This window comes from Myxocyprinus asiaticus, chromosome 22 (genome assembly GCF_019703515.2).
Source record: "Myxocyprinus asiaticus isolate MX2 ecotype Aquarium Trade chromosome 22, UBuf_Myxa_2, whole genome shotgun sequence".
Taxonomy (NCBI): domain Eukaryota; kingdom Metazoa; phylum Chordata; class Actinopteri; order Cypriniformes; family Catostomidae; genus Myxocyprinus; species Myxocyprinus asiaticus.
The window spans coordinates 43,750,875-43,765,154 of record NC_059365.1 but is presented as its reverse complement, the minus strand read 5'-3'; the positions used below and the strand labels follow the sequence as shown (position 1 = coordinate 43,765,154).

Below are 14,280 nucleotides of genomic sequence, written 5' to 3'. Positions count from 1 at the left end.
CAAACTGAACCAGTTTCGTACCACCCAAGGAATGTGTGCCTCCCTCAAGTATAAGTGGGGGGCTGGAGATTCCCCAGCATGTGACTGTGGTGCTCCTTGCCAGACAACTGATTACATAGTAAATGAGTGCCAAATAAGATGCTTTATTGGTGGTCTTTGGGCGCTCCATGAGACAGTGCAATATCTAACTGACTTGGACTTTAACTTATGACAAGTTTTCATGTAATGCTGGCTGTGTTCTTTTACAAATTGCTTTATGTCATACAAATAAATAAATATAAAACTCGTAAATGCATCAGAAGTAAATTTCTATTTTGTTGACTTTGTGAGGTCATATGTATGACTTTCATATTTATGGCAGCTTAATTTCAATTAATGCTTTAGGTGGACTGGGGAAGAAGCTTTGAGTTGTGAATATGTATAGTATACATAGTGTTTATTTCAAAAGATCTAGGAAAACCTTGTTTTCCATGATATGGCCCTCTTAAAAGGTTAGTTCACCTAAAAATGAAAAATCAGTTATCTTTTATTCACCCTACATGTTCTAAACATGTATGACTTTCTTCTTCCGTGGAACACAAGAGATGTTAGGCAAAATGTTTAGGACTGACAGCCTCAGTCACCATTCACTTTTGTTTTATGGGGTGTTTTACTTTTTGGGTGAACTATCCCTTTAAAACAAATAATGTTGTAAATTTCAGAACTGAAGTTCAACTGTAAGACTTTCTAGATGAGATCTTTACTTTCTACATAGAATCGTGAAGTTGTTCTCTGTGCATTATATCACATTTTGTGTGGATGTCTTATTGCATTACAGGAATGCTGCAGAGAGATGCTGGATAATTTTATGCCCTGAGGGTTTTAAATTACGTACTGATTTTTCTCTGTCTAATAATTTAAAGTATTTTTTCCCCCACTGTTTCATAATGGATTAATTTGCATGAGTCTAGTGTGTAATTGATTGTGACACACACACACCCTGAAGTGTGAAAGTCAGTGTAATTTTAATTTAATTTTATTTATTTATCATATATTATACATACACAGTGAAATTCCTTTTTTCACATATCCCAGCTAAGCTGGGGTCAGAGCACAGGGTCAGCCATGATATGGCACACCTGGAGCAGATAGGGTCAAGGGCCTTGCTCAAGGGCCCAACAGTAGCATCTTGGTGGTGCTGGGGCTTGAACCCCCAACCTTCAGATCAGTAACCCAGAGCCTTAACCACTATATATTAGTTAAATGTGTAGCAAATGTGTCTTAAAGCTGAAGAGTGAAACTATTTTGGTGTTAAAATACTTTCTCCTATTCCAGCTTAAAGGAATAAAAAAAGAAATCGAGGTTACAGAGAGGTACTTACGATGGAAGTGAATGGGGCAAATTGTTGGAGGGTTTAAAGACAGAAATGTGAAGCTTATCATTTTAGAAAAGCTCTTACATTAATTAGTCTGTTAAAACCTGCATTATTTGAGCTGTAAATTTAAGTCATAATTTTTATGTTTTTTTTTTGGTATTTTAGGGTTCACGGCATTACGTCGTCATGGAATCAAATTTGTAAAATTGGGTATAACTTTACACAGAAAATATTAGTAAGATATTTTATCAACTAAATTCATGTTAACACACATAATGTTTAAGTCTTTTGGCTATTGAAACGGTGAGTATTTGAATGTTTACGGACTGACCTCACTTGTAAGTGTCTCACTGTAACCCGGATTTTTGCTTTTTTTTAAAGCTGCACTATGTAAGATTTTTTGGTGAAAAATGAACAAATTGCCATTATTGATTAAGTACATAAACAATCAGTGTCCAAAAAAATGTCCTTACCTTACCCTGATTCAGCCTATAAAAATAAATTGTATTTTGATCTGTTGGGTCGGATTTGGCGTGAAATCGCTTGTTAAGTCGTTCCTCTTTGCATCATGATGTCATGTCAGTAAACACAGGAAAGAAGTGCCGGTTGTCACGTGTTCCGGCTGAGGATGCTGTTCAGTTCAGTCAGTCACAATCACACAGTTCAGGACAGCATTGCTGCAGTCTGGATGGATGTTTATCTGTTATTATGCTTGGAATTGGATACAGTATGTTGTCTGGTAGGGGTAATGCTTTTATGAATCGAACATTATTTGTATCTTTACCAATCGCAATCCACTGTAAGAGGAAGTTACTCTTTACTAATACGTATGACTTCTGAAATTGACTTCTTGTACATATTATTTTCATGTGTAATAAAATATATTTTATCCCCATTATTGCTTGTTTTATGTTTTTAGTTTACAGTAGTAGTTACAGCAGTAGTAGTTTTTAGCCACAGTTTTAGTCTTTGACAAAAATGTCCTTTAAAAATAGTCAATATTTCATCATGTTTTAGTGATAATTTTTGTCAGTTTTACAAAAATGACATAAATGACATTTTAGTCAACGAAAATAACATCTTTTACTTGACGATGACGTGCAAAATGGACAAAAAAGTGTAAAACTGTAACAGACCAAACTTGAATCAATATTCAAATATTTAGAAAAAAAATATAGAAACATTTTCTAATGTAAACGTGTCAAACATACAGTATAAATGTACATACTATCCTCGATGTGGAAAAACCTGAAATAATAATGTATAGACTGATATATTAGCTACTTTTTAGAAGTTAGCCTACTGTACTCTGAATTCTTCATGCTTTAGAGACTTATTAATTTTCCGTGAAAGGATATTACATTGCATGTAGCGTGTTTCTTACGGAAACAGTGTATTCACAACTCAAGTTACGCAACGCAAATTACGATTATTCTGACTAGCTCATCATTTAATTCAAGTTCACGTGTTCATTTGTTTCATTGTGCAGATCTAAGTTGTTCCATACATGTTGTGGATATATTGATGAATCTCATGTATAAATAGGATGCATTTGAATTAGGTATTTACCCCGTTTTGAAGTGGTTCATTTTGTTAGTAAGTTAGTAAGTTCAACTCACGCAGCTCATGAGGAGAAATGCCAAACACACTGGATTAATAGATTAAATGAATCCATATCTAATATCTTCTTCTATTTACAGATTCTGAAGATGTTTCTTCTTCTGTTTATATCTTGCACTGTTAATATTTTGCAGTATAATATTTATCATATTTTAGTCAACAGTATGCTTTAATAAAATAATTTCATAATCTTAATGATTTTCATCTCGTTTTCGTTATCATTGACAAAATCAAAAAACCTTTTCATCATTGACTTCATTGATGAGATTAATAATCAGGGCTGCCAAGTTTCACCAAAAGTTCAGAGTGAGAATATGTGGTTTGGGGGCAGAGCGACCCAAAATTTAGCACGTTTTGGCGGTTGCGGCCCCTCTCTCCCATCCAATTATTTCTGCAACAAAAAACTGTTTCCTGCTATTTCACCAGCACAAGTACAAATGAAAACAATTGGAAAATCTGATAAAACAAGACAAATTCAGACTAATAAAATAAAATGTTTTATTTATAGCATTTTAATGAATACAAATGGATGTATAACTTTTTATCCTCAGTTTAGAGTCTAAAAGAAAATTTGGCCCATTAATAGGGCATGGGGTTAAGGAATGATTCAAATCAGCCCCTTGGTTAGCAGTAGTGTGTTTCGATTTACAATCGGTGTTCCATGTTGTAGGTGTTTGTGGCAGATTTTGATGCCTGGATAACAGAGGTAGGGGGCTCCCACTTGAAACATTGTGGCTCAATGCTGGCCATCTTCACCGTCATGATGGATGAAAGGGTTCCATCAAGAGCCAAACTGTTTCGGGTTTTGGTTTTGTTCAGCCCCACCGCGGAGAACACTCGTTCAGCATCAGCATTTGAATGTGAAAATACCAGTGCCACCAATCCCAAATCTGCTCATCCCGGTTGCCTTTGAAAAATGTACATAGGAAGCCTAATTACTCTCTTAAGTATTTTCATATGCATTAAGTTGATTAAGTCAATGTGTATGTCAAAGGGTGCAGAATAATTCTTACCTTATTCTTCATTGATGCCATGTTCCCCCAAAAGCTCTCAACATCAAATGTGGCTGGGTCTTATGGCATGGGAATGTCCATGAACTGGTAATCCAGAAACTCTTCACTCAGTTAGTCATGGTCGAGGTCCATGGTACGGGAGGAGTTCAGCAAACCTAAATAGAACACAATGTGCACTGATCTGATAAAGTTAAAGTAGCTGAAAAAACAGGGTTTGTTTATCAGATGTTGTCATCAAACTTTACAATCTATTCAAAATGTTAAGAAAATTTGAAACCCTAACCTGTCGACAAAGTACAAGGCGTCTTCCACTCCACACTCTGTCCTCTGCTGGACATCAACAACCATGGCATGTTTGAGCAGGGGCTCTCTCAGGGGTAGTTTCTTCATGGCATACTCCACAGCCCTCACCAGAAATGCCAGTGCTGCCTGTTGGAACCTCTCCACTCGCTGTGGTGTAATGTCTCCTGCATGAAGGAGCCTGTTGAGTGTAGCTTGAGTTGTAAAGCTGATATCCAGCTTTTCTCCTGCCAGAGAGATACAATAAATCTACTTTAAACTACTTTAACCTTGGGAGTAGGTAAGTACAGGTAACAATCATCAACAACCACAATAGCTAAATTGAATAACCCTCTTTAAGTATCTCAGAATCAGAATCAGAATCAGAATGAGCTTTATTGTCAAGTATGCTTACACATACAAGGAATTTGTCTTGGTGACAGGAGCTTCCAGTACACAACAATACAAAAACAGCAACAAGACTTTTAAAAAATAATTAAAATTGAATAAAAAATAGATAAATATTGAAAAGAAAAAAGTATATATAGAATACACAATAGACAATAAATATATATATATATATATATATATATATATATATATATATATATATATATATACAAACATACATATACATATATACATATATATATATACATACACATACATACATATACACACACGTACATACACATATATACACATATACATATATATGAATATATATACATACATATACATACATACATACACACACACATAAACATACGTAGTGCAAATCTAAATACAAATCGGTTATATACAGTGCAAGGGAATGGAATGGCAGAAGAGGTAGGATGTGTTGGCTAATATAAAAAGACTAAGCTGTGTATTGCACATTAATTATTGCTCAAAGGGGCAGTTTTAACTGTTCATGAGATGGATAGCCTGGGGGAAAAACTGTTCCTGTGCCTGATGGTTCTGGTGCTCAGAGCTCTGAAGTGTCGGCCAGAAGGCAACAGTTCAAAAAGGTAGTGGGCAGGGTGAGTGGGTTCCAGAGTGATTTTTCCAGCCTTTTTCCTCACTCTGGAAGTGTATAGTTCTTGAAGGGAGGGCAGGGGCAACCAATAATCCTCTCAGCAGTCCGAACTGTCCTTCTGTAGTCTTTTGATATCCGATTTCGTAGCTGAACCAAATCAGACAGTTATAGAAGTGCAGAGGACAGACTCAATGACTGCTGAGTAGAAGTGAATCAGCAGCGCCTGTGGCAGGTTGAACTTCCTCAACTGGCGAAGGAAGTACAACCTCTGCTGGGCCTTTTTCGCAATGGAGTCAATGTGGGTCTCCCACTTCAGGTCCTGTGAGATGGTAGTGCCCAGGAACCTGAATGACTCCACTGCTGCCACAGTGCTGATTAGAATGGTGAGGGGGGACAGTGTTGGGGGGGTTCCTCCTAAAGTCCACAATCATCTCCACCGTTTTGAACATGTTCAGCTCAAGGTTGTTTTGACTGCACCAGACAGCCAGCTGTTTAACCTCCCTTCTGTATGCAGACTCATCGTCATCTTGGATGAAGCCGATGACAGTGGTGTCATCTACAAACTTCAGGAGCTTGACAGAGGGGTCCTTGGCGATGCAGTCGTTGGTGTAGAGGGAGAAGAGTATTGGGGAGAGCACACATCCCTGGGGGGTACCAATGCTGATTGTACAGGTGCTGGAAGTGAGTTTCCCCTGTCTCACATGCTGCTGCCTGTCTGTCAGAAAGCTGGTAATCCACTGACAGATAGATATGGTAACAGAGAGTTGGTGTAATTTATTCTGGAGTATAGCTGGGATGATGGTGTTGAAAGTCGAACTGAAGTCCACAAATAGGATCCTTGCATATGTCCCTGGTCTGTCCAGATGTTGCAGGATATGATGCAATCCCATGTTGACTGCATCATCCACAGACCTGTTTGCTCAATAAGCAAATTGAAGGGGATCTAGAAAGGGTCCAGTGATGTCCTTCAGGTGGGCCAACACCAGTCTCTCAAATGACTTCATGACCACAGACGTCAGGGCAACAGGTCTGTAGTCATTAAGTCCTGTGATTTTTGGTTTCTTTGGGATGGGGATGATAGTGGAACGTTTGAAGCAGCATGGGACTTCACACTGCTCCAGTGATCTATTGAAGATCTCTGTGAAGATGGGGGCCAGCTGGTTAGCACAGGATCTAAGACATGCAGGTGAAACGTCATCTGGGCCCTATGCTTTCCTTCTCCTTTGTTTTCGAAAGACTCTGCACACATCGTCTTCACAGATCTTAAGTGCAGGTTGAGTAGCAGGAGGGGGGAGGAGGGGGGTTGCAGGAGGTGTTGGTGTTTGTGTCAAGTGAAGGTCAGAGTGGATGTGGGGTGTGAGATTGGGCCTTTCAAATCTACAGTAGAACACATTCAGGTCGTCAGCCAGTTGTTGGTCCACCACAGGGTTGGGGGTAGGAGTCCTGTAATTTGTGAGTTGTTTCATGCCACTCCACACTAATTTAAGGTCGTTAGCTGAAAACATGTTTTTCAGCTTCTCAGAGTATCTTCTTTTAGCCACTCTGATTCCCTTATTCAGTGTGTTCCTGGCCTGATTGTACAAGACTTTTTCCCCAACTCTGTAAGCATCCTCTTTGGCCTGACGAAGCTGCCTGAGTTCTGCTGTAAACCATGGTTTATCATTGTTAAATGTTAAATAAGTCCTAGTAGGAATGCACATATCCTTACAGAAACTGATATATGATGTTACAGTATCTGTGAGCTCATCCAGATTGGTGTCTGCAGCTTCAAAAACACTCCAATCAGTGCAGTCAAAGCAGACTTGTAGTTCCAGCTCTGCTTCATTGGTCCATCCCTTTACAGTCCTTACTACAGGCTTAGCAGATGTAACGTCTGTGTAAGATCAGTGATGGCTAATTACACTTTGTTTAAAAAAAAACCTTTTAGCCTTTTGACATTTGCATATAAATTACTGACCTGGCCTCCGCGTTTACATTTATATGGGTGCTAAATTGCAGATGGTCTTTATCACTATCAAAAGGATGCTAAAACAGGTCGCCTCTGGAGTGTCTCCATCAAGCTTCAAACACATTCCACAGAAAGGGGGGTGACCCCCGTGCCAGGCACCAGAGCAGTTGTCTGTCTTCAACAATTCCAATACACATCACACACACACCTAAAGACATTTTCTCTATTTAGGCCATAGTAAGCAGTTATAAATGTATCTGCTATATGCATGTGTTGTATGTATATTCCCCTATTATATTAACTTAGTTAAAACCCTTTACTTGTATTAGTTAGACGTTAAATGCCTATATTCAAGTGTATGAGTGTATCTCTGCTTTAATATCGTCTGGAGGTTACCTTCTTGGTATCAAAATGATCTTCTCTTTATTTCTCACACAATAATGTACACCATGTGATCGTGAAATGCATTGAACAATTCTTACTATGTTTTGAATTAAAAGCTGCACTAGCGGTCCAGATCAGCAATAAAATGCGAATGGGCCATAAACGGAGACAAAGGATGTCTCTCCCGCTCAAAATGCATGCCTCTGATTGGCCACTCCACCCACAAAATGGGTGCGGCAATGAACTATTAAAACTCCAGAACGCAGACTAATCATCGCTCAAAAATTTTCTTATTGAGACCAACACACTCCAAAACTCTCCTCTTGAGTTTAACCTTCTGGCAGTGTTTACCTTCAAGTAACTTTGTGGATTTGCTGTGGACTTCTTCAACTCACTCCTAAAGAAATCGTCGAGAACCTCGTCTACCGCATCAAGACTCTTATTCAGCAACAAACCAATGCAAGTAACCATTTAAACTGATTAGATGCGCGTTTAAGTTTGAACCCCTTTTAAGGTGAATTGTGCCTCTGATGATTCTCATTTAGGTTGTGGTTAATTGATGTGAAATACTGCCATTCTTTGCTCTCTCTCTCCTTTCCTTACTTTCCTTCATTCTATATATGTATGTTTTGCTTAGTTTGTTTGTATGTTAGTTATAGTTTCATTTATTAAATCCCTTATATTCACAATTGATTGTCTCTGTGTTCCGATCACAATTCAAAGTCACTGAATGTTGCTCCTTGCTACATGCTAAACTACTGCTAGCACTGTATAAGTAGGAAGGCTATTGTTCCTTGGCCAGGAAAGTAATCTTCCTAGAATTGATAAATAATTATATTGTCTGCTCGGTGGACGGACAGATCAGATAATTGTAATGTCGATTCTGCTACAGTTAATTCTAAGATCTAATCTAAATATTTATTATTAATTATAACCAGTTATAATTAATTATAAATAATTCCCTTTTTAAGCTAATTTGCTACACAGATTTTAATTTCTGTCTGTAGGTTGGAAGTGATCAGATAGTCCCAAAGCTGCTCTAGGAACAGAGCGATATGCATCCTTTATTGTTGTGTAGCAGTGATCCAGTATATTTCTGTCTCTGGTTGGGCATGTAATGTGCTGTTTGTATTTGGGCAGTTCACGTGTGAGGTTTGCTTTGTTAAAATCCCCAAGATAATAATAACTGAGTCTGGGGATTGTTGTTCCATGTCTGTGATTTGATCAGCCAGCTGTTGCAGCGCAGCATTCAAACACGCATTTGGTGCAATATACACACTCACCAGAATAAACGAGGAAAACTCCTGTGGCGAGTAGAAAGGCTTACAGTTAATAAAGAGCACTTCCAAATTAGGACAGCACATCTTCTTTAATGTTGTTACATCTGTACACCAATTTTCATTGATGTAAAAGCATGTTCCACCACCTCTCATTTTCCCCATTAACTCCACGATGCGATCTGCTCTGAACAGCTGAAAGCCCGGCAGATGTAATACGCTGTCCGGAATGGCTTCACTCAGCCAAGTTTCTGTGAAGCACAAGGCAGCAGAGTTTGAAAAGTCCTTGTTTGTGCAGGTGAGGAGATGTAGTTCATCCATTTTGTTAGGGAGAGTGCAGAGATTCGCAAGATGGAGACTCCCATCACATCAGTGATGACATCACCAAACTCATAATTTGTCTGAACAAGCAGCCCTCTCATAACTTGTCTGAACAATCAGCCCTCTCACAAACAGTCTATGTGAGTGGATAGTGTATGTGTATCTGCTTATGTAAAACTTGGAGAATTACCTGGCAGTTGGTTTGATGGGTCCTTGTAGAGGATTTTATGTGAATCCCAGCTCTGCAGTGCTACGGGCTTCAGAAACTTTGAGCACAATTTACAGATGAAATTTGTAATTGTAGCAAGGTTAAGGTTGGGAAAGGAGGCGGCGGGAACTGGCTGAACAGTCAACATAATATTTAATTGAAACAAAAATATACACAACACAAACACACATGGCAGCTGCATGTGGCTTTCTCTCTCCCGAACTGCTGCATTCCGCTGCACTTATCCCTCTCCTCGGCTGATTAGCCCAATTGGGGGCCGGGCGTGCATAGTCACGGCCCGGCCCCGCCCTCCTCCTCGTCACACTCCTCCCTCCTTTGCTTCAGGCCAGGGAACCCTTCTGGCCCCGCCTGCTGGCAGGCTTTTCCCCACCTCTCTAGGGCTGGGGAGGGGGATGAAGGGAGGGAAAAACAAAACAAACAAAAAAAGAGGAGAGGGAAAGGGCAAAGTGGAGCGACAGTGAGAGAGAGAGGAGAGAGAGAAAAAAACTTGCTCGGCAGTTTCCCAGACACGCCATCACCTGGTCCTCAATCACTCTTCCACTTTCTGGCAGACGACAGCCACTCCTCCCTGGGCAGACCAGAGCCAGTCCTCCAACCCCTGGTGGATGGAATGCCCCTCCGCGTTTTGGAGGCTGGTAGGGAACTCCTTCGCCCCTCCACCACTCCAGGCGGCTGGCAGCGAGCCCCTCCTCCCCTCGCGGATGGCGGCCATTCCTTCATGTCCAGGCGGCTGGCAGCAAGTCCTCCATCCCCTGGCAGATGGCCGCGGCTGCTCCTTTGGGTGGATGGCAGTGGCGAGGACTCCACGACAGCGCATCCCTCCTCCTTCCTGGGCTTCGGCACCTATGTTGCAAGGTTAAGTTTGGGAAAGGAGGAGGCGAGAACCAGCTGAACCATCAAAATAATGTTTAATGAAAACAAGAAGACACACAACACAAACAAACACATGGCAGCTGCATGTGGCTCTCTCTCCCGAACTGCCGCATTCCGCTGCACTTATCCCTCTCCTCGGCTGATTAGCCTGATTAGGGGCCAGGCATGCATAGTCACGGCCCGGCCCGCCCTCCTCCTCATCACAGTCATCTACAAAACTGTATTTCATAAAAGATTTTCAAAATGACATTTGACCTTTAGAAGTAGCACTTAATGAGAAATGGAACAAACATAGCACATTATTGGCAGAAGCATATACCAACCCTCACATTTTACCTCATCATGTAGAAGGAAGATGGAGGACTTCTCTCTCTGGAGGAGGAGGTTGAAGGTGGAAAAGACTGGCAACGTTGCTTGATAGAAGAGCAGGTACACCTCCGTTATTGGGTTAGAGAATGCTTCCAACAGCCCCTGAACCTCGGTTGTTTCTCATCTGTGAATAAAAAAGCACAGGTTATGCATGCTACATAAGTTTACATTTCAGTCTCTTGTAATAATCTTGCATTCGTATCATTGAAATATGAGGCCTACTTGATGACTTGAAGTAGCTGGCCAGTGGCTCATACTGCCGCAGAATGCGAGTCAAACACCCTCCAGGCTCAACCATCAAATGGAAATGTGTTGGAGTATTTCTGTATACTCACTTCCATGGAACTCACAAAATTATATGACAATAATATTTCATTTTAATTTCAATCCAATCAAAATCTTCTGCATTTCATTTGGACTACACTGGGACTGGTTAAAGCGCATACCTGTCAGGTAATCTTTACGATTTGTGCTACCTCTAAACCAGTATCCCACATACACAGTCAGATCCTCTGGATCAAATCCAGACACCAGCAATACATGATGATTTATAATCACATTACATTTTGGTCATAGATTCATTACAACACAGTATAACAAACCATTTTACATGGCATTAGGCTTAACGGATAGCTAGCTAGTGCGCTGGTGGTAGATATTTCGCCACAAAAACTTAGAAGTTGAATATTTCATAAACCGTGCAACAGAACCTTCACAAAACAATAGCAACGCAATCGGGAATGAGACGCAAATTTTTACACCTTTCATGTAATTTGAATGATAAATAATTAGGTGGTTACCTACCGTTTGACCTTCCGCTTCAGTTGAAAGACAGTATTCAGCTCACAGTAGCCCCTTTTAAACAGCCTTTTCAAGGCGGGAATGTTGCACCGTTATTCCAGTTATTCTTCCTGCTTCGACTCCACTCCAACTACCTGTAACATGTAGGATGTTGCACACGAGCGTTCACGTAACGTTGCATGCGGAAAGGATCTCCCAGCACCAAGCAAGCGCAAGTGAAGAGGAAATGTATACGTAGAAAAAAAAGAAGAAGCAATTTAACTTTTTGGGGATTCTCAGCGTGAGAAATACGAGGTGTGGCGTGTGAGTGTGTGAACTGGTTGATATGCGTGAGTCTCACGGTCAAAGTGTGAGACTTGGCAGCTTTGTTAATAATGTAAAAAAAGTCATGCATTGACCTCGAATCAGCAGTATCACGAGTTTCACCTCTTTAATTGATAATACAATACAATACAATACAAACATTAATAGTCGATAAAATGCTTGAATAATCATATTAAAATATACTGGTAACTGGTGGTTATTCAGGAGAGTCCCCTGTTCTCTTTGTAAAAGCGCTTTGAGTGTCAGAAAAGTGTACAAATCATTCATTCAAAATATGTAAATAAGAGTGTTGTTTATCTTCAAGTAATATTTCATTTTTAAATGTTTAATTGTATAACATAATTATATCAACACATTTTCAATAGCACATTATGACTCCAGCTCCAGTCATGATCACACAGACGATGTCCAGGTAACCTCAAATCATGAGATTCATCCACCAGAGCAGTAGTGTCGAAACACGACTGACGTAATATATGCTTCCGTAAATTGCTTGTAATTTTATATTTCAACCACAGATGTCGCTAGAGAGCACAAGGTTACATTAACGAGTTTAACTTGTTTTAAACCTGGAACATTCCTTTAAATGCAGAGACAACTATAAGTAAGCCATTTTCTCAAAACCTGTAAACACTGTGTCTCTGTTCTGTGCTTGTTTTGAGCAATCCATCCTGCCAGACACAACAACATTTACTCAGCCAATGGCGTGAGTTTGGGGTGGGACTATCTGTTTGTTTGATCATCAGCAGATGGGAGTGTAATCAAAGAGCTATTTGAAAACAATGTTTATTTTTGCAGTTCACTTTGTGCTAATACTGCATAAATTACATACTTCAGCTTTCATTTTGAGTGTCAGAAGTACTTAACAGAAAAATAAGTAGTTCAATTTATGATATTCAAGGATAGATAGATAGATACAGTATGCATTATTTTAAGGAAACAAATGCTTGTCTTCATAATCTTTCATCAAAATGTAATATCTTACTCCACTGTCGAACAACTTTCCCTTTTCAACTGACATCACAAATGTACCTTACCTTTTCAACCCCTCCTCTCCAATCACCTGTCATATTGAGACTACTTTTTTCAGCTTTTCACTTGTCCGACCCTAGGATCCATATTACTATACTTACACTTCTGCTGAATTATTTTTACATTGTACATATCGCAGCAGTTTACTAGTGAAATGAACACTAAAGGTGCTACAGCAACAATTACTTGTATTCACTTTCACACAAATCACAAGTAAAACAACATATTATCAGTTCTGAAACACTTACTTTTCACCCTGTACCTCACACAATGCTATCTTATGACATCTAAACACTTTTATTTTAGCTCATGATTTATAAGGCGATACGATGTAACGTTTGCATTACATAACCAACTACATTTACAAGCTTGTTTAAGGGTATAAGTCCTGAAGAGCAAGCTAGTCGACATGTGAGCCGAAAGTGTCATAGGAGGAGATATCTCTCAAAGCTCTGCCTTCACCAACTCAACGGACACCAGCACAGCTGCCTCCTACAAGACAGTTTCCCCACCTTCCACAAGGGTGAGTTCACCTGCTAATAACACATGTGCATATAGCAGTTGATAACTATTGCCTAAAAAACTATTGTAAACTAAAGTCTTGATACTTAAGTTGCTTTTGCTAGCACGTTCAGATTAGTAGTTATAGTAATGATGAAAACTTGCACGTGAAACTTTAGCAATTGATGTTTTGCCATAGATTATGTTTTCATGAGGTTTCATGGCTATCGCGTTGTAGTTGCTTGCAACTGGTCTGGGTTTTTGCACCTAAGCCCATTTCTTTAAATAGACAATCAACTGACTGTATTATCGTAAAAGAGGTTTGCACTGCTTTGGCTGCCCCATGACATTTGTATGAAATATTTCTTCCTGTCACAACATGAGACGAAACAACTTGTTGCACAATGAATTATGAAAAACCAGATGAAATCTGATCTGACCATTCAGACTGAGACACACAAATACAAATCTGATTTTAATCGGATTTTAATCACGTTTGTTAAAATCAGTATCATGCATTTTTTTTTATATTAAGACTTCAAAGAACTAAACAGATTTGAGTAGAATAGGCAAAAAATAAATAAATAAATAAATAATATACTAATATATATATATATATATATATCTATTAGATATAGATCCTGCTCCATACAGGGTTGGGAGGGTTACTTTTGAAATGTATTCCACTACAGATTACAGAATACATGCTGTAAAATGTAATTTGTAACATATTCCATTAGATTACTCAAGGTCAGTAACATATTCTAAATACTTTGGATTACTTCTTCAGCACTGGTAGATTTTTTCACTTGTTTTGACTATAAAAACTCTGTCAGTACAGTAAGACAAAATACACGTTAAAAATACATTCTCTGAAAAACCTAAATATCTTATGCAGTGTTGTTTCTAAAACAAGATCAATCAAATTGATCTTGTT

The 14,280-nt window shown here is 39.2% G+C and overlaps 1 pseudogene; it reads left to right on the top strand.

The window, feature by feature from the left end:
* The first annotated feature begins 11,665 nt into the window (after positions 1 to 11,665).
* Positions 11,666 to 14,280, top strand: part of LOC127412651 (GPI ethanolamine phosphate transferase 2-like) — a 180,655-nt pseudogene continuing 178,040 nt past the window's right edge.